This window comes from Bison bison, unplaced genomic scaffold, assembly GCF_000754665.1.
Source record: "Bison bison bison isolate TAMUID 2011002044 unplaced genomic scaffold, Bison_UMD1.0 scf7180017864158, whole genome shotgun sequence".
In the NCBI taxonomy this organism is placed as follows: domain Eukaryota; kingdom Metazoa; phylum Chordata; class Mammalia; order Artiodactyla; family Bovidae; genus Bison; species Bison bison.
The window spans coordinates 3950661-3971095 of record NW_011494730.1 but is presented as its reverse complement, the minus strand read 5'-3'; the positions used below and the strand labels follow the sequence as shown (position 1 = coordinate 3971095).

The following is a 20435-nucleotide window of genomic DNA, read 5'->3' as shown; positions in this document are numbered from 1 at the left end:
AAAACAAATGATACAAATGAACATATGTACGAAATAGAAATAGACCCACAGAAATATTAATAGAAAACAAGCTTATGGTTATACCAAAGGGGAAAGGAAGGGGAGGGCTGAATTGGGGATTAATAGACACACACTGCTGCTAAGTCGCTTCAGTCATGTCCGACTCTGTGTGACCCCATGGACGGCAGCCCACCAGGCTCCCCGGTCCCTGGGATTCTCCAGGCAAGAACACTGGAGTGGGTTGCCATTTCCTTCTCCAGTGCATGAAACTGAAAAGTGAAAGTGAAGTCGCTCAGTCGTGTCCGACTCTTAGCAACCCCATGGACTACAGCCCACTAGGCTCCTCCGTCCATGGGATTTTCCAGCCAAGAGTGTTCTGGTGCTGGTGGTGTTGCTGTCACTTCAGTCGTGTCCGACTCTGTGCGACCCCATAGACGGCAGCCCCCCAGGCTCCCCCGTCCCTGGGATTCTCCAGGCAAGAACACTGGAGTGGGTGCCATTTCATATAAAATAGGTAAACGACAAGGACAGACTGTAGAGCACAGAGTCAATATTTTATAATAACCTCCAAGGGGGAAAAAGCTGAAAACAGCTATATTTATGCATAATGGAATCACTTTGCTGAACACCTGAAACCAATACATTGTAAATCAACTCTACCTCAATAAAAAAGATCTAGCTTATCAATTACACTAGCAAATAAAAACCCCGAAACATTAATTAAATTAAAAAGAGGCCTAGTGGCTCAGTGGGTAAAGAATCTGCCTGCAATGCAGGAGACTGGGGTTCGATTCCTGGGTCAGGAAGATCCCCTGGAGAAGGGAATGGCAACCCACCCCAGTGTTCTTGTCTGGAGAATTCCATGGACCGAGGAGCCTGGTGGGCTACACTCCGTAGGGTGGCACAGAATCGAACATGACTGAAGTGACTTAGCACACATGCCAATTAAATACAATTCAGGGTGTTCACAGTCCCTGGCTAAACCAGACTGGGACTTGTGACAGTTCTGCCGAGTTCTGCCCATGGTGACTGGAAAAATGCCTGTGGTGGGAATGTCCCATCGTGCCTGCCCCCCACTGCTCCTTTGGTCTCCCACACCTTCTCCCTCTTGGCTCTTGCCCTCAGATTTTCTCTTCCCTTTCTGCTCGTGTCCTGGCTGCCTTGGCTCTGCTTAGCCTTGCAGCAGTAGAAACCGGGGTATCCAGGAGGTGTCTTAGGCTTTCTGGTCTGTGAAAACACACAATAGACAATCTTCCTTGACCCCATCATCAACTCTACCCCTTCCTGGCCCACATTGTCTTAAAAACCCTCCCTGGAAGGGGCTCCCTACAGGAGAGGCAGGAGGTCATGTGATCAGAGATCACTGAAGGAGGAAGATCATTGCTTTAAGAACTTGCCCATGGGAGACTTCTCTGGCCTCTGTAAAGGCAGCCCAGGAAACTTACACCAGTGGACAAACCAGCCCAGAGACTTGGGGGAAGGAGGCCAGGTCTAGTCGCTGTGCCTGCTGGTTCCACCGTTTACACTGTAGCCACTGTTTGTCTCAGCGGCTGGCGACCCACCAGCCCCACATCAGACAGCACAACTCCCAGGATGAGTCCTTTCCCCACGTCCGAGAGCCCATCACCTCCCTAAGTAGGGGTCAGCACTGATGCTCTAAAGTTACCAGCATCACCCTAGGAATGCGGAAGTCCTTCCTTTGTTCTTTCATCAAATCATCACCAAGCACCTGGGGCAGGTGAGACTTTGGAGAGGGGCTGGGGGCACACATGGTACCAGGGCTGCCCTCAGGCTGGCAGAGGAGAACCAGGATAGAGGCTCCTCCTACATGAAGGGAGCACAGAGCGCCCCACCCCCAAATACAAGGATGGTCATGGGGTCATGGGGCTGAGAGGTGTTTTGGCTGACCAAGCAGGGAGTTACACTTCTGAGCCTGTGGGCTGTTTCTTTCCAGACCCCCCACTTGGCATCTTCAGGGCACTGCTGGGGCACAGCAGCCAGGCTGCAGGAGAAATTTTCACCTTGGGCTCCTTTTCCCCAAGGAAAAGGAGCCGTTGAGCTCAGTGGGTGGGGCTCTGCCTCTGGATCTACAGGATGTGCCCAGGGAAGACTGTCAGCCTGACTCCTTTCTTTGGCCAACAGAGGTTCTTGAAGCCCAGCTCCCGTGGAGACCAGACTGGGTCTGGGCAAAAGCCTTGAGCACTAAAGAGGGGGCATATGTCTAGTGCATCCTTTAGTGGGTTTCCTTTGGGAGAATGTCTCAGGTGGCTGATTAATGACCTGGCGGTCTGGGTCAGGCCATCTCTCAATCTTTCTACTTTAATAGGCCTTACCTTCAGAAGGGAGGACTTCCCTGGTGGCTCAGATGGTAAAGCGCCTGTCTACAATGCGGGAGACCTGAGTTCGATCCCTGGGTTGGGAAGATCCCCTGGAGAAGGAAATGGCAATCCACTCCAGTACTATTGCCTGGAAAATCCCATTGACAGAGGAGCCTGGTAGGCTGCAGTCCGTGGGGTTGCAAAGAGTCGGACACGACTGAGCAACTTCACTTTCACTTTCAGAAGGGAAAATAATGGGGATCATCAGAGGGCTATCAGGGAGGCCTGCATGGAGGAGGTGGCCTTTGAGCTGAGCACCACTGAACAGCCTTACATCTCTTCTTAGTTATTCTACAAGAGAAGAAAAGCTTATGAGTATAGTTTCATATATGACGAAGTAAATCTCTCTTGGAAAATAAAGTAGTCATTTTTCACACTTAACCCTTATTGCATGTTGCAAGTTCTTTAAATAGCATTCTATTACATAGAACACATTCCCAAGGAAGGAACAGCAGGGTTTCGACAAGGTGAAATGGGAGCCCTGCAGGGCCTGGGAATGGCAGAGGCAGAGGCAGTGACTGGGGAAGCAGGAATTTTGTTTAAAGGATGCTCATGGAACAGGTTTGCTAGCGCAAGAGGAAGGTGGAGGGGGGTGGCCCCAACCCATGAGGCCCAGACCCGGATGGTCTCCCAGAGATCACAGCAGGGGTCTGTACAGCCAGCACGTCTCAGGGGCACCCACTCCTCACTTCTGGACTCCAGCACTAGCTGGCTTTTGCCCCCATCGCCTTCACTTTTGGCTGGAGGTTTGTGCAACAGCGCTGGTGTCTCCCACAGCCAGGAGTTCTGACCATTAGTTATGCAGGTCTTTGAGGAACTTAAAATGGGACATTGATTCATTATTATTTAATGACTATGTTTCCTATCAGAAACTTCCCTGGTGGCTCAGATGGTAACGCGTCTGCCTGCAATGCAGGAGACCCAGGTTCAATCCCTGCATCGGAAAGATCCCCTGGAGAAAGAAATGGCAACCCACTCCAGTATTCTTGCCTGAAGAATCCCATGGATGGAGGAACCTGGTAGGCTACTGTCCAGGGGGTCACAAAGAGTCAGACACGACTGAGCGATTTCACTCATTCACTCACTTCCTATCAGAAATAAACCCTTCAAAACCCAGGCCCTCCAGTGGACAAGCAGCTTGGACTATGCCTTAAAAAGGTCAGAGACGCTTGGGAGCCACTGGGATGAGGAATGCAGGCAAGTTGGACCTGAGGACCTTGACCCCTCGGCTCTGTCCAGAAGTGACAAGGGTCGATCCTGGGTGGCTGACTTGGGGAGCATTGCTCAATCCCACGTGCTAGTCTGTATGACCTGCTTGTGTTAGTCTCTCAGTCATATCCAACTCTTTGTGACCCTATGGACCATAGCCTGCCAGGCTCCTCTGTCCCTGGAATTCTCCAGGCAAGAACACTGGAGTGGTTGCCATTCCCTTCTCCAGGGAATCTTCCTGACCCAGGGGTCAAACCTGGGTCTCCTGCATTGAAGGCAGATTCTCTACCATGTGAGCCGTCGGGGAAGCCCTTGGTATGACTTGCTTATCTTCATGTTTCAAACCACCACAGCAGTGTGATCCTTGCAGACTGACTCCTCAGAGAACCCCTCATTCAGCTGGTCAGCATTTGCTGCGCGCTTGCCCTGGGCCAGCAGCAATAAGATGTGATAAGATGATCAGAGCCCCTGCCTCTCTCCCAAGCTCCCCACCTCCATTCCAGGCCTGTCAGCTGCCTGCACCCTTTTACTGCTGTCCAAATAAGTAGATAAAGAAAACCCAATTTCCTGTTCACAGCTGATTCATTTGTCATTCTTGAGCCAAAGCAGACTCCCATTAAATTCCACTAATGGGACAAAAAGCTTCCAAGTATTTTAAATTTATAATGCCTTGGCATAATGGGCTTTGTTTTTCATGATGCTCTCTAGATGTAAATCTGCTCATAAAAGTGAGGACATCTATAAAGATATTTTTGCTCTTGTCTGAGTGACAACAACATTCCTGTGTGGATTCTTGAATGCTGGAGAAAAGCCCTCTTTTCTGCCGAGGTCCTTTTTAGGAAGTTAGCTTTGAACTTTAAAAATGATTTTGAGGTTCTTTATTTCTGGATTTAAAAGGCATCTGGCACGTTGACAATTTTTCCTGGTGCCTGAAATATCAGAGCCGTCCTCGGGCACTCACTTGCTACAATTTTCTGGCTTCTTTGGAATTGGTTCAGAGCGGAGATCAGTCACTTGCAGTTGGCTAATACGGGTTACAAGTCAAGGGTAAAACAGGGAGAGATGCCAGCTCGGGGTCAGAATGAAGCCATCTTGATGCTCAAAGATAAACAGACCCACCTAAGCTATGCTTGCAAAAACATTATCAAAGCTGATTTGTGTATCCCTGGGCGAAATATCACAGAAACTGCCAAAATAAAGAAGTATGCGTAGATATGCAACATCTTTTAACAGGCTGTGGAAGCCAAGGTGACACTTGTGTAACCACTGGGGCCCAGGCGGGATCAATGTCTACTTTTTATCTCTTTCTGAATTTTCTGTAATTTTATGTCTGTTTTCTCAGGAAAGGCTGTTTGCTTTAAATAAGAATGTCCTAAATGAAAAGCAGTGAGAAATAGTTTAGAAATGGTACTCTCAACCACCTTGCCAGAGCCAGGCTGCCTCCACCGCTTACGGGCTGTGTGACCTTGGCTGAGGCAGTTAACCTCTCTGAACCTCCGAGTTTTCTACCGTGAAAATGGAAGACTTGGGACAAGGACAGTAATGATCATACAGGCTCACTTTGAGTGTTCCATGAGATGATAAATGAATCCATGATGAACTACTCAATGAGTAGTAAGTGTGGTTCTCACTACTATTGTCCCAAAAAGCCTTGAGCAAGAAAATGAATGCCTTTTTCCAAAATATAAGTTGATTTCAAGTAGCAGGGAGGGGGGAGTTCCCTGGCAGTCCAGTTGTTAGGACTCAGTGCTCTCACTGCTGAGGGCCTGGGTTCAATCCCTGGTTGGGGAAGCAAGTTCCTGCAAACCATGCAGAGCAGCCAGAAAAAAAAAAATAGGAAGAGAATTTGTCAGCTCACAATAGTGAGAGAACTGAGAACAAAACAGGAGGGTGTATCCGAGAACCCTCAAACATAAAGAGAACAGGCTTTCTTTGAAGACTTGACCCCATCTTCCTCACAGGCTCTGAGCTTGTGCAGCTTTGAGGACCTCCCTTCCTCGACCACACCATTCACGCCTGCCCGTGGTCAGCTGGGAAGACCACACACCAGCAAAGTCTCCGTCGACATGTCAGCATGTTGGAGCCAATGATTATTTTCCTCCAGTAAACATTTCTTGGTGAGTAAAGGCATTGTTTCTGGCAAAAACCTAATGCTCCAAAAATGTTTTCCTTCCAATTTTATTGAAATATAATTTACAGGCAGCATCGTGTAAGTTCAAGGTGGACAGTGTAGTGATACATCATGAAATGATGACACAGTAAGTCTGGTAATCATCTCTCATCTCATATAGATACAGCATTAAAGAAATAGAATAAACGATAGTTTTCCTTGTGATGAGAACTCAGGATTTGCTCTTTAACAGCTTTCATATGTAACACACGGCAGTTGTTCTATTTATCATGCTGTACCTTGCACCTTATAACTGGACATTTGTACCTTTTCAATGCCTTCATCCAATTCCTCCTCTCCACACCCTTTACCTCTGGTAACCACACACCTGATCTCCTTTTCTATGAGTTTGCTTGTTCATTTGCTTTTGAAATGTAATTGATCTACAATGCTATGTTAATTCTTGTTACACAACATAGTTGGATAGTTCTATACATTTCAACATGATCATCACGAGAAGTCTAGTTAAAATAGGTCATCATACAAAGGTATTATATCGTTATTGCTATATTCTGCACACTGTACCTTTCGTATCTGTGATTCATTTATCTTGCAACTGGAAATTTGTCTCTCTTAATCTCCCTCAGCTATTTCTTTCCTTCCTCACTCTCCTCATCTCTGGCAACCAGCCCTTTGTCTTCTGTATTTATACTCTGTTTCTGTTCTGTTGCATTTGTTCATTAGTTTTGTTTCATAGCTTCCACATGCAATGAAATCATACATTATTGTTTTTTTTTCTCTTTTGACTTATTTCACTTCGCATAATAATACCCTCTAAGTCCATCTATATTGTTGCAAATGGCAAGATTTCATTCTTTTTTGTGGCTGAGTAATGCTGGGAGGGATTGGGGGCAGGAGGAGAAGGGGATGACAGAGGATGAGATGGCAGGATGGCATCACTGACTCAATGGACATGAGTCTGAGTGAACTCCGGGAGTTGGTGATGGACAGGGAGGCCTGGCGTGCTGCGATTCATGGGGTCGCAAAGAGTCGGACACGACTGAGCTTCTGAATTGAACTGAACTGAACTGAATATTCCATTGTGTGTGTGTGTGTGTGTGTGTACCAAATATTCTCTATCCATTTATCTATTGATAGGTACTTAGGTTGCTTCCATGTCTTGGCTGCAATGAACATAGGGGAGCATATTAGAATTAGTGCTTTTACTTCCTTCATAGGAACACCCAGGAGTGGATTGTTGGATAGTATAGTAGTTCCATTTTTAATTTCTTGAGGAACCATCCTAATGTTTTCCACAGTGGCCGCACCCTTTTACAGTCCCACCAACAGTGCACAGGACTCTCCTTCTCGTAGCCTCACCTTCACTGTTACCTGCTGTCTTTGATAACAGACATTTGACAGGTGGTATCACGTTGTGGTTTTGATTTGCCTTTCGCTGGTGGTGGTTAGTGATGTTGAGCATCTTGGCAAGAGTCTGTTGGTCATCTGTCTTTTTTGGACAGATGTCTATTCAGATCATCTGCCCATTTTTTAATCAGGTTTTTTTTTTTTTTTGGTGTTGAGTTGTGTGAATTCTTTGTACAGTTTGTGTCTTAACCCCTTGTCGGATATACCATTTGGAAATACCTTCTCCCATTCAGCAGATGGCATTTTCATTTTCTCAATAGTTTCCTTCTATATGCAAAAGATGTAGTCCCATTTATTTATTTTTGTTTCCCTTGCCAGAGGAGACATATCCAAAGAAATATTTCTAAGCCTGATGCAAAAGGGCTGGCTGTCTATGACTTCTTCTGGAAGTTTTCTGGTTTCAGGTCTTACAGTTAAGTCTTTAATCCATTTGGAATTTATTTATGTGTGTGGTATGAGAGAGTAGTCTAGTGTGATTCTTTTGCATGTAGCTGTCTGGTTTTCCCAAAATCATTTACTGAAGAGGTTCTCTTTTCCACATTGTATACTCTTGTCTCTTTTACTGTGGATTAATTGCCCGTACAAATGTGGGTTCATTTCTGAGCTCTTTATTCTGTTCCCTTCATCTGTCTCTGTTTTGGCGGCAGTACTATACTGTTTTAATTACCACAGCTTTGTAGTAGAGTTTGAAATCAGGGAGCATGATACCTCCTGCTTTGTTCTTCCTTCTCAAGATTGTTTTGGTTATTTGGGGTCTTCATGTTTCCATACAAATTTTAGAATTATTTGTTCTAGTTCTATGAAAAAAAAGTCATTGGTATTTTGCATTGAATCTGTAGCTTGCCTTAGTTAGTTAGTATGGTCATTTTAACAATATTCATTCTTCTAACCCATGAACACAGAATATTTTTCCATCTGTTTGTATCATCTTCAATTTATTTTACCAACATCCTATAGTTTTCCAAGTACAGGTCTTTTATCTCCTTAAAAGTGAAGGTGATAGTTGCTTAGTCATGTCCAACTCTTTGTGCCCCATGGACTGTAGCCTGCCAGGTTCCTCTGTCCATGGAGTTCTCCAGGCAAGAATACTGGAGTGGGTAACCACTGCCTTCTCCAGGAGATCTTCCTGACCCAGGGATTAAACCCAAGTCTCCTGCATTGAGGCAGCTTCTTTGCCATCTGAGTTTATCCCTAGATACTTTATTCTTTTTGATGCAATTATAAAGGGATTATTTTCTTAATTTCTCTGATAGTTTGCTGTGTATAGAAATGCAACAGATTTCTGTGTATTAATTTTGAATCCTGTAACTCAACTGAGTTCACTGACTTCTGGTAGTTTTTTCTGGTGTATTTAGGATTTTCTATGTATAGCATCATGTCATCTGTAAACGTAATAGTTTTACTTCTTTGGATTCCTTTTATAGATTGAGATTCCCTTTATTTCTTTTTGTCATCTAATTCCTGTGGCTAGGACTTCTAATACTGTTATCAAGCAAGGGCTCTTTGCCCACTGGCACTGGTGGTAAAGAAACTGCCTGCCAATGCAGGAGACATAAGAGACGTGGTTGGATCCCTGGGTTGGAAGAGGGCATAGCAACCCACTCCAGTATTCGTGCCTGGAGAATCTCGTGGACAGAGGAGCCTGGTGGGCTATAGTCCATGGGGTTGCGAAGAGTCAGACACAACTGAGCAACGAACACACTTAGGTAATACAGGATAATCTCCGTATCTCAAGATTCTTAATCACATCTGCAAAGACCCTTTTGCCATATAAGGTAACAGATTCACAGGTCCTAGATACACCACAGTTCAAAGGTATCAATTCTTCAGCACTCAGCTTTCTTTATAGACCAACTCTCATATCCACACATGACTACTGGAAAAACTATAGCCTTGACTTGACAGACCTTTGTTGGCAAAGTAATGTCTCTGCTTGTTAATATGCTGTCTATGTTGGTCATGACTTTTCCTCCAAGGAGCAAGTGTCCTTTAATTTCATGGCTGCAGTCACCATCTGCAGTGAATCTACTGAAGACAAGGCCAATCTTGGCTTAGAGGGGGAAAGTGCTGTGATTGATTAGTAATGTCTGTCATGGGACAGGAAAAGGTGGTCCATGTGCACCTGACCTGCCATTCCCTGTAGGAAAGGAGGCTTTGCATGCAGGTTGACGCTTGGGAAGCCAGAGGAGAAGCTGAGCCTTATCTGTGTTCCCCTGAGCAGCTCTGCTGGCAGAGTCTTGGCTTCCTCATCTTTAGAATGAGAGACTGGTGAAGTGCTTTCCAACTCCCCGAGAGGGTGATGGGCTGTGAGTGGAAAGAACGTTACCCGTAACGAACTGCCCAGGCCTTCATTTGGGGTCAGAGGTCTAGAGTGGCCTGGGCCCACGACTCCGGTCTTGGCTAGAGTGCCTGGGAGTTCTTCTGTCTGGTGCGGGTCTGAGCCTGTGTCCTCAGCCCTGTGGGCTCTGGTCTGCCTGGAGGAGACCATCCACTTGGGTGGACTCCACAGAGATGCACTGCTGCACACGATTCTTGACTTCCAGACTCGCTGAGGTGGAGCAGGGCTTCACCTGAACCCCTGGGGGAGCTTGTTACAGCCCAGCTGTCCCCTCCCGCAAGACACCTTCTTCCCTGCCTGGGCTTCTGGAAGGTCTGGGGTGGGGCCAGGAATCTGCATGTCTTAAAATCTCCCAGATGCTGCACCTGCTGCTCAGAGAGGACCACGTTTTTGGAACTGCTGGCTTAGAGTGAGGGAAGAAAGCCTCAGTTCAAAGAGCAAGGAACCAGGTGATGTCTGGTTCATCCAAGTCACTTCAGTGTTTCTGGAATGTCAATCACTTACTTTTCACATGTAAAATTCTTAACAAATCCATGTACCATCTGTGCCATTAATACTGTCTGCAGATTGGCTTTACATTGAATTCTCTATTTTCATCCTCAGCATTAATACCTATGAAATCGCAGTTTTGATGTGCTAATTGGATTTCTCCTAAAGATACAGAACACGAAACTATTGCCTTTTTTGCATGTTTGACTGCTGTACCTCTTAGAATCAGCTACTGGTTCAAATCTCCTGCAGCTGTAAACAGCAGGGAAGGACTGTGTAGATTCATCCAAATCTCATGAATGTTTTGAATGAGAGACAATTCAAAGAAATCATAGTCCCTCAATGACTCTGCTAGGTTGTCTGCTTTTTAAAATACCTCCTTCTGGAATTACTCACCCCAGCGGAAAAAGAAACCCCAGCCCCTCTGCCCGTCTGCCCCCACGGCTTGTGGCCTTTTACCTCCTCCAGCAGCCTGTTCTCTTTGGCTGTCCCCACATCCCTCTTGGCCCACCTTCAAGGCTCAGGTACACTCTGCCGGTCCCAATTCCAACAGCCCATGCCTCCATGTGCCTCAGTTGACCTAACCTTCCTGGTAAACCTTCCTCAGGGCCTGCCTCACCTCCCTGCTACCCACAGGGCTGTGGGGAGATCCTGGGACCACGCTGGGAGGCAGGCGAAGGCCCTGGGATGCTACCAGCACTGCAGAGATGACAGAAGGTATCAGAGAGAAAGAGAAGCCAGAGGGGGAGCAGAGTTTGGGCTGATGAGGGATGTCAGGAGATTCCCTCTTGCCAGCCCCTGGGACCCACGTCTGTGAGGAGACCCCATCTGTCTCAAGAGCCAGGGCTGAACACAGGGGGACCACAGCCGTGCTCAGTGGGTGAGTAGACAGAACCGCCAAGGACACAGCTGACCAGTTTAACTCTCGTCCTAAAGTCAGTGTGAAAACTTAGATCTACATAAATAGGAAAGGCCAAATTTGAAGAACTGGGAAATAATGCACAAGAACCCCTTCAGGGTGGGATAAGAAAAGGTTTTAAGAGATTTTATGGGAAAAATACATGAACAAAACAAACACCCCAGCTTGCTGATGGTTAACCAGGAATAAGAAATGGGAAAGTTATTTCTCCCTCCTTCTGTGTGTGTGTGTGTCTGTCTGTCTGTCTGTCTGTCCACACCAGCTACACACATACATGGCCAATCATGGTTAATTCAAAATGCTTCCCCCAACCCCATGGCCATCCAGCCCAGAGCCCCTGCCTACTGGCCTGATCTCCATCTTGGTCCTTATCTCTGGGAGAGGGAGTCTGATTGGCTCAGCCCAGCCTCTGGCTTGACTCCTCCTGGGTCAGAGGTCCACTCTCTGGGGTCAGAGGCCCACCCTGTTCTGGTCAGCAATGGCCAGGAGAGGAGGCTGGGGGCAGTGGTCCTCCCCTCCCACTCAGGGTCCTCCCCGTCCAGGGCTGAGGATGTACCAAGCAAACACTGTAGGAAGGACTCTGGAGCAGGAAGAAGGAAGGATGGCTGCCTTCTCTACAAATCCCTGCTCCACAGAACCATTTTGAGAAATCAGGTTGAGATCGAGATTTACCCAACCAGAAATGCAAGTACCCTTTTCATTCCTTTGCCAAGTACTGTAAACTGAGTGTTCATGTCCGTCCAAGGTTCACATGTCAAAGCCCAAACCTGCAATGTAATGGCACTTGGAGATGAGGCCTTTGGGAAATATTAGGGTTAATATTTATGGTTAATAATTAATCCTAATATTAGGTAAGTATTAGGGTTAGTAGGTCATGAGGGCGGGGCCCTTCTGATGGGGTGGTTGTTGTTGTTCAGTGGCTAAGTCGTGTCTGACTCTTTGAGACCCCATGGACTGCAGCACTCCAGGCTCCTCTGTCCTCCACTATCTCCTGGAGTTTGCATAAACTCATGTCCATTGAGTTGGTGATGCCATCCAACCATCTCATCCTCTGTCGTCCCCTTCTTCTCCCGCCTTCAATCTTTCCCAGCATCAGGGTCTTTTCTAATGAGTCCGTTCTTCGCATCAGGTGGCCAAAGCATTGGTGCTTCAGCTTCAGCCTCAGTCTGATGGGGTTAGTAGCTTTATAAGAAGAGGAAGAATATAGTTTTCTCTCTCCTTCTCCCCCCTCACCATCATTTCTCTCACCCCTCTTCCTCTCTCTCTCCCTGTCTCTCCTTCTTCATGCACAACCCAGGAAAGGCCATGTGAGGACATATCAGGAAGGTGGCCATCTGCTGGCCAGGAAGACAGCCCTCACCAAAACCCCAGAAACCAACTATCTTTATATAGGATTTTAGACTCCAGAACCGGTAGCAAAAAAATTTCTGCTGTTTAAGCCTCAAGTCTACTGTAATTTGTTAAGGCAGCCCTGGCTGACTAAGACATCATCAGGTCTTGTCATTTTTAGCAGGCAGGCCTTTTTATAACTCCTCTAGGATTTGGGTGGATATATGAGTTCACGGCAGCTCCACTGTGCAAATGGCCCCACTGCTAGAATCCAACAGAGTCCCAGTGTAAGGAGGGCAGCTTCCTGAACATGAAGATCCCTGTCTGGCTACTGAGATGACGTCGCCCACCTTCACACAGTCTGTTTTGCACTGTGCCTGGGAGCTCAGCGACCCTGGCCGGCCTCCCTCTGGCTGGTCCCCTGACCTTGGCCCATAGGCAGGCGGGAGCTTGCCAAGGGCGGTGGCTGACGGAGGCCACTCACCCCAGAAGGAGTGGCCCTGTCCCCAGCTCACTCTCTCCTATTGCTCACAGCCTGTCTGGTGGTGGGGGCGTGGGACAGAGGGTCAGTGTCCACAGAGTAGGTAAAATTCTCTTAGCAACAGGACAACTCTGCAGCAGCTGGCTCTCCCTTCATTTTGAGAAAATAGGTTGCGTCCTGTCCTTCCCCCACCAGCTGAGAAGGGCTGCTGTCCCCGTGGTGCCCAGAGGGGACAGGACTCTCGGGAGCTGCCACCAGCCAGCCCCCAGAGATGAGGCATAGATTCCTCTCACTGGGACAGAGACAAGGCTCTCATGGACCCTAGAGCTGTTTTGTTTTCAAAGTCCATACCTGTTTTTTTATGTCGACCATTATATCCATTTTATAATCTTGGAGTCTTTTTAACACCCAAATGTAAAAACGAATTAAACAAGTGGCTCATTCATTTAGCTTGCAAACAGTAAAAAGCACAGCCTGGGAGTATCGTTCTGGGTGTTGATGCCATGCCAGGAGCCATAATCCCAATTAATTCTTGTACTTTCAGTGCACAAATGAGAGACGCTTCCAGAAGGAAAGCAAAGCCAGAGGAAAGGCGAGCTCATGTTTGGGATGACAGAGGATGTTAGGCAGTTCCCTCCTGCCAGGTCTCTGGGGCCCTGAGTGAGGGGCCTCTGCTACCTCACAGCCTGGGGCCCAGCATGGGGCGGACACAGGTGTGAGCGGATGCAGCCCACCCAGGACGCCACTGGCCAGTTTCACTCCATGGGAGCCTGGAGAACACCATTGCCCTCCAGATGGCAAGTTGAGGGTCAAGGGCGTGTCAGGGGCCCATCCCCGGAGCCATGCCAGGACTCCGGAGGCCCTGAAGCTTCAGTCTTAGACCGCCAAACACTAGCTGGGGTGTGCAAGAAGTGGGCTGGTAGTGGCCACCATGAGAAGTCAGCAAATAGGGCCACAGCCACTTAGGGGAAGACACCCCCATACCTGGCTTGGATCTTTGCACCCAAACTGCCCAGGGCTCCCCGCAAAGCCTCCCCACGTGGAAGGAGAGGGGTGCTCAAAAGACACAAGTGCGTACAGGAGCCTGCTGGCCCAGCCCCCCAGATACCCCCATGCCTCATGCCCTGCTCCACGCTCTCTCCCTGGTCCTCTCTGACTTCCTACGTGCTCCACCTCCCAGGGCACCTCTCCACCCTCTCCTGTGCTCACCCCCTCTCCTCCCAGTGGGACCAGCAAGACCAGCATTCAAAGTGCCCATCTCAGGCACTTCCCAGCTGTGACCTTGGACAAGTCACTGAGTTTCTCCAAGCTCCAGGATGGGACTAACAGTGGTGCCCTCCCTCCCCAGGGCTGTGTAGGAGGAGCAAATGAGTCAAAGTGCTGGAATCCAAACCATGCCTGAGCTCCTCTGAGAGCAAGGACCCGGTGTCTGCAGCTCTGGGCATTTCCCCTCCAGAAGCGTCTCAGTTGTTCAGTCACTCAGTCGTGTCCAGCTCTTTGTGACCCTATGAACTGCAGCGTGCCAGACCTTCCTGTCCATCACCATCTCCCGGAGTTCGCTCAAACTCATGCCCATTGAGTCGATGTCTCAGTTTGGTCAGTATTTCCTGACCCAGGTCACCGCTACCCTCCTCAGACTTCAAGCCTGAGTCCTGAGCTCTTCAGAGACCAGGATGGGGCAGCCTGGGTGACCAAGAGTCTCCTCCTATCCTGCAGGCATGGCCCTTCCCAGCCCCGGGTAGGACTTGAGGCTGGGGGTCCGTCCACCTGTGGGGGGCAGCACGGTGATTCCAGGAGGAGCCTCGGGCTATCAGATCCGGTGCCTCTGGGACTGAAGACCCTGGAAGTAGATGAAATCCCGAGAGAGGGGCAGCAGGAGAAGAGAAGGACAAGGAGGACTTTGGAACGGGAGGGGACTTGACCCGTGAGCAGGGAGGGAGGCTGGGCTCTCAGGCCCTCGTCCATTCATGTCTCAAATGAGGAGGAGGCCCGATGTTAGGGGGAAGATGGAGAAGGACAGCCCTCACCTAAGGCCCCTCTGAGGCTGAGGCGGCCAGGGTCCAGTCGGCGGTGGCAGGGGTGGGCGAGGGACTGAGCTGACCAGTGCTGTGTGTGGCCGGAGGCCGGGGCCTCTGGCCGGTGTCTGACCAGCTTACGGTCTGGAAATCTCCACCGTATCCACCCATGCCTTGAAGGAGCCAGAAAGCCCTGGCTTGGGTGTGCCCAGCTTATAAATCGAGAGTCATGAACCGCAGCAGTCCCCACCAGGAGCAGACAGGAGAGGGTCTTAATCCTCTCTTTCACCCTGGCTAACAACCAGCGACCCCTGAGGACGCCAGCTCTGGCCTCCACGCTCTCTCATCCCTCCCCGGGCTCTCTGGTTAGGCTTCCAGATGCAACAATGATGTCCTTTTCCAAGGCAAAATGGGCTTTGCCAGACTGGAGGGGTGGTTCTCCAGATGTGGTCCCCATACCAGCCACAGCAAACGCTGAGAACTTGTTGGAAACACAGATTCTCAGGCCCCACCCCTGACCTCCTGCGCCTGAAAGCTCCAGGGTGGAGCCCCCAGAATCTGTATTTAACCGTCTAGGTGACTCTGAGGCCCCTGTATCGTGAGAACCACAGAGCCCTGAGAGCGAAGTGTCCCCGTGACGTGAAACAGCGTGGATGGGTCTCCAGGGCCCAGTGTCACAGGAAGAAGTCAGATAGGAAAGAACATTGTGAATGAGTCCATTCACACAAAGGACCGAAACAGGCAAAGCTAGTCCTTGCTGTTTGAAGCCAGAGACTCCCCTCGGGGGCTGGGGAGGAAACGGCAGAGAGTTTCAGAGGCCTGGGTGTGGTTACAGAGGTAAGTAGTCAGCCTCTATGCTTAGAATACGGGCACTTTCTGTATTCTGCTATACTTAGATTAAAAAAAATATATTTAAGTAGATGACAAGGTAAAATAGAAGCATCGCCTCCCATTTCGTTGTACAGCCTAGTAATTGGTTGAACTCACTTCGGGATGACCTAGGGTTCCGCTCCGGGTTACAGAGAGTGAAACGTTGAGCGTTCTTTGATCCTCGGCCAATAAGGTTTTATGGCTTCAACCTGAAAGTGGCCTCAACGAAGACAGGATGGGCCGACTAATTAAAACCAGAAAGGAGCCATAGGCCCACACGCCTAACACCGACACTGTCATCTTGGGTCAACGCTGCTGCTCCCATTCGCCCCTGGTTTATAGGTAATATTTCCCGAGAACAAGCTGCTTCATTCAGTTACCTTCACAAACAGTTTATCTTGGAGGAGACAGCAGGAAATCAGGTTGCACAAGGAGAGGCATTCTGTGGGTTTGACTCTGGGTTGGGGTGGGGGGCGGGTTGGAAGCCAGCAGAAGAATCTTGCCTTACCTGCCAAGGAATTTTCCAGGCAAGATGCTTCAGGACAGTGGGGACAACCAGAGAATGCAGCTGTGTGGCTCCATGTCCTGTCTGCCTGTGGGCTGGAGGAGATTCAGAGCAATGTTCTTTATGAGGATAATCTGGGCCCTCCAGGAGGGACGCTATCCCCCCCGTTTCCTTTAAGAATGTCAGCTCTCCCCAACCTCCTCCCCTGTTCTGCATGGGAAGCTAACAGATAACCAGACGCACCACCTCTGGGTACTTAATCCAGCTCAAGATAATCCCTCCAACATTCCACCAAAGGGAAGAGGGCCAGTCCATGTCTCCTTCCAAAAGGCCTCTAAAGTCCACCCCAGGGCTTCCCTCCTGGTCCAGTGGTTAAGAATCTACCTGCCAATGCAGAGGACACAGGCTCGATCCCTGGCCCAGGAAGATTCCACGTGCCGCAGAGCAACTAAGCCCAAGAGCCACAGCTACTGAAGCCCATGCACCTAGAGTCTGTGCTCCCCAACAAGGGAAACCACCACAATGAGAAGCCCTTGTACCGCAGCTAGAGAGCAGTCCCCACTCGCTGTGACTAGAGAAAGCCTGAGTGCAGCGACAAAGACCCAGCACCGCCAAAAATACATAAACAAATGTGAAAAGTGAAAAAGGATACCATAGCAACCCTTGAGGGAAATCCCTTAGTGTTCATAATTTCTCCTGAGCAACTGGTCGATTTTTATCCCTGAATGAAGGAGAATGAGTCACTGACCCTTTCCTGTTTTAGTACCACACACTATCTCGATTACTGTTGCTTTGTAGTGACTTTTGAAATCAGAACATGAAAAGTCCAACCTTATTCTTTTTCAAGATTGTTTTGGCATGGGTCCTTGAATTTCCACATAAATTTTAAAATCAGTTTATTAATTTCTGCAAAGAAGCCAGCTGGGATGTTGATTTGGAATGTGTTGAATATCTAGATCAATTTGGGGAACAGTACTACCTTAATAGGGGCTTCCCAGGTGGCAGTTGTGGTAAAGAACCCAACTGCCAAGGCAGGAGACGTAAGAGACACGAGTTCGATCCCTGGATTGGGAAGATCCCCTGGAGGGCTGTGTGTGTGTGTGTGTGTGTGTGTGTGTGTGTATGTGTGTGTGTGTGTTAGATGCTTATTCGTGTCCAGCTCTTTGCAACCCAGTTGAGTGTGACCCACCAGGCTCCTCTGTCCTTGGAATTCTCTGGGCAAGAATACTGGAGTGGGTTGCCTCCCTAGGGGATCTTCCCAACCCAGGGACTGAACCCGGATCTCCTACATAGCAGACAAATTCTTTACTGTCTGAGTCACTAGGGAAACCCTGGAGGAGAAAATGGCAACTCACTCCAGAATTCTTGCCAGAAAATCCCATGGACAGAAGAGCCTGGCGGACAACATCCTCTGGCATCATAAAGAGTCAGACACAACTGAAGCAATTTAGTAGGCTCACACACACCACCTTAATAGTAAATCTTCTGGTCCATGAAAATAGAATGTCTTTCCATTTATTTAGGTCTTCCTTAATTTCTTTCAACAATATTTTATAGTTTTCAGAATATAAATTTTTCACTGCTTTGTTAAATTTGTATTTTTTAATATTTTTGATCATATTATAAGTGACATTCTTTTTTCAAAATTTCATTTCTGGTATGTTCATTCCTACTGTGTAAAAATACAGTGGATTTTTGTATGTTGATCTTATATCATGAGATCTTGCTGAACTTATTCCCAAAAGTTTTCTTAGGGAATTCCTTAGGATTTTCTAAACACACATGTCATCTGCAAATAGAGTTTTATGCCTTCCTTTCCAATTTGAGTATCTTTTATTTATTTTTATTGACCAATTTCTCTGGTGCAAACCTCCAGTGCAATGTTGAACAGTAGTGGTGGGAGTGGGCATTCTTCTCTTCCTTCTGATTTATAAGAAAACATCCAGTCTTTAACAAGTGTGATATTAGATGTGGGGTTTTCATAGATGCCCTTTATCAAGTAGAGGAAATTTTCTTCTTTTATCTGTTTTGTTGTTTATTTTTATCATGAAGGATTACTGGATTTTGTCAAGTGCTAATTGATGCCAAATAATGGAGATATCATGTAGTTTTGTCCTTTGTTTCGTTGGTATAATGCATAATGCATTATTAATCAATTTTTGTGTGTTAAAACCACTGCATTTCTGGGATAAATTCTGCTTGGTTATGGTGTATAATCTTTTTAATGTATCAGCTTGCTAGTCTTGCATTCAGGTCTCTTTCATTTATATTAATAAGAGATATTGGTATACATTTTTCCTTTCTTGTGACACTTTTGTCTGGTTTTATAATCCCTCCATTTTTTGTATCTGTGATACCTCTTCTATAAAACAGCACTTTAGTAGATAAGTGCTCATTCCTGAGCTGGCATTCTGTTTCGTTGACGACTCCCTTGTTCCATTACCACACACCTTTTATTATTGCAGCATTTTATGATATTTAGGAAAAGCGACTCTCTCTATTACCTATATTTTTCAAAATTTGAGCTAATCTTGCCTATCTGCCAATCTTGCCTATGAACTTCATATTCATTTTATGAAAATACTCCAATAAAAGCTTTTAAATTGGAATTTGTTAGGTGGAATGGCACTAAAACTCTATATTAACATGGTGAGAATTGACATGTTTTTAATTTTCCATTTTCCCATCCAAGAAAAACCAATGCTTTTCTTTAAAAAAAAAAAAAAAAACTCATACTTTTCTAAAGATGTCAGTTTCTTCCATTTCCCACATTTTTCCTTTACATAGGTTATATTTATTTATGTAGTTATCCTACATTTTCTGATTTTGTTTCTACTGTGATTGGGAATTCACTATTTTCTTGTTGTTGACATGAAGTCAATCTATCCTATTCTGGCCCTGGGCTGAATTCTTTATAATTCCAATAGTTTCCATTGGTTCTTGGGGCTTTCTAGGCATTCAAATCCTCTGCAAATTGCAGTTTATTTCATCTTCCTTTATGACAACATTTGTTTTATGTCTCATTACTTGGGCTAAGCCCCCAAGAAACAAGTTAATAAAGATGAGCACGGCATTCTGCCTTGACTTTTCAGCACCACTGCATTCGAGACATGCTTGGTGCCCTTTTTCATGATGACTTTTCCTTCTACTCTTATTTCTGAAGGTTTTTTCCTGGAGACTTGTGTTTAATTGTGTTGCTAACCCACTGGTAAGCTATATTGCATTAAGACCGCCTATTGATTATGAAACTGCCTCTGTTCTATTAAATTACTCTGAGACTCTTTTAATTAGGGGCATGGTGAAGAGGAACTAAAAGGCCTCTTGATGAAAGTGAAAGAGGAGAGTGAAAAAGTTGGCTTAAAGCTCAACATTCAGAAAACGAAAATCATGGCATCTGGTCCCATCACTTCATGGGAAATAGATGGGGAAACAGTGTCAGACTTTACTTTTTTGGGCTCCAAAATCACTGCAGATGGTGACTGCAGCCATGAAATTAAAAGACGCTTACTCCTTGGAAGGAAAGCTATGACCAACCTAGATAGCATATTGAAAAGCAGAGACATTACTTCGCCAGCAAAGGTCCGTCTAGTCAAGGCTATGGTTTTTCCAGTGGTCACATATAGATGTGAGAGTTGGACTGTCAAGAAAGCTGAGCGCTGAAGAATGGATGTTTTTGAACTGTGGTGTTGGGGAAGACTCTTGAGAGTCCCTTGGACTGCAAAGAAATCCAACCAGTCCATTCTAAAGGAGATCAACCCTGGGTATTCTTTGGAAGGAATGATGCAAAAGCTGAAACTCCAGTACTTTGGCCACCTCATGTGAAGAGCTGACTCATTGGAAAAGACCCTGATGCTGGGAGGGATTGGGGGCAGGAGGAGAAGGGGACGACAGAGGACACTGAACTGAATCGAACTGAACAGTGTGATCAGTTCCTGATTAAAATTGTAGCAAATTCAATCTGTTTCTCCCAGACAAAGCTACACTGAGTCACAAGTACACAGGCCACTTCCCACATCTGCAGGCAGATCCATAGAGCAAATTCCTGCAGATGGAATTGCTGGGTTAGAGCATATACACTTTTTACTTTGATCAGTTCAGTTCAGTCGCTCAGCTCTGTCTGACTCTTTGCGACCCCATGAATCGCAGCATGCCAGGCCTCCCTGTCCATCACCAACTCCTGGAGTTCACTCAAACCCACGTCCATCAAGTCGGTGATGCCATCCAGCCGTCTCATCCTCTGTCATCCCCTTTTCCTCCTGCCCCCAATCTCTCCCAGCATCAGAGTCTTTTCCAATGAGTCAACTCTTCGCATGAGGTGGCCAAAGTACTGGAGTTTCAGCTTCAGCATCATTCCTTCCAAAGAA

The 20435-nt window shown here is 47.1% G+C and overlaps 1 protein-coding gene across 1 annotated transcript in view; it reads left to right on the top strand.

The window, feature by feature from the left end:
- NGEF (neuronal guanine nucleotide exchange factor) overlaps positions 1-20435 on the top strand; it is a 128514-nt gene that overhangs the window by 1234 nt on the left and 106845 nt on the right. Inside the window, exon 2 of the mRNA XM_010841254.1 lies at positions 5549-5704. The gene's annotated coding sequence lies outside the window, so the exon portion shown is untranslated. The remainder of the gene's footprint in view (positions 1-5548; positions 5705-20435) is intronic.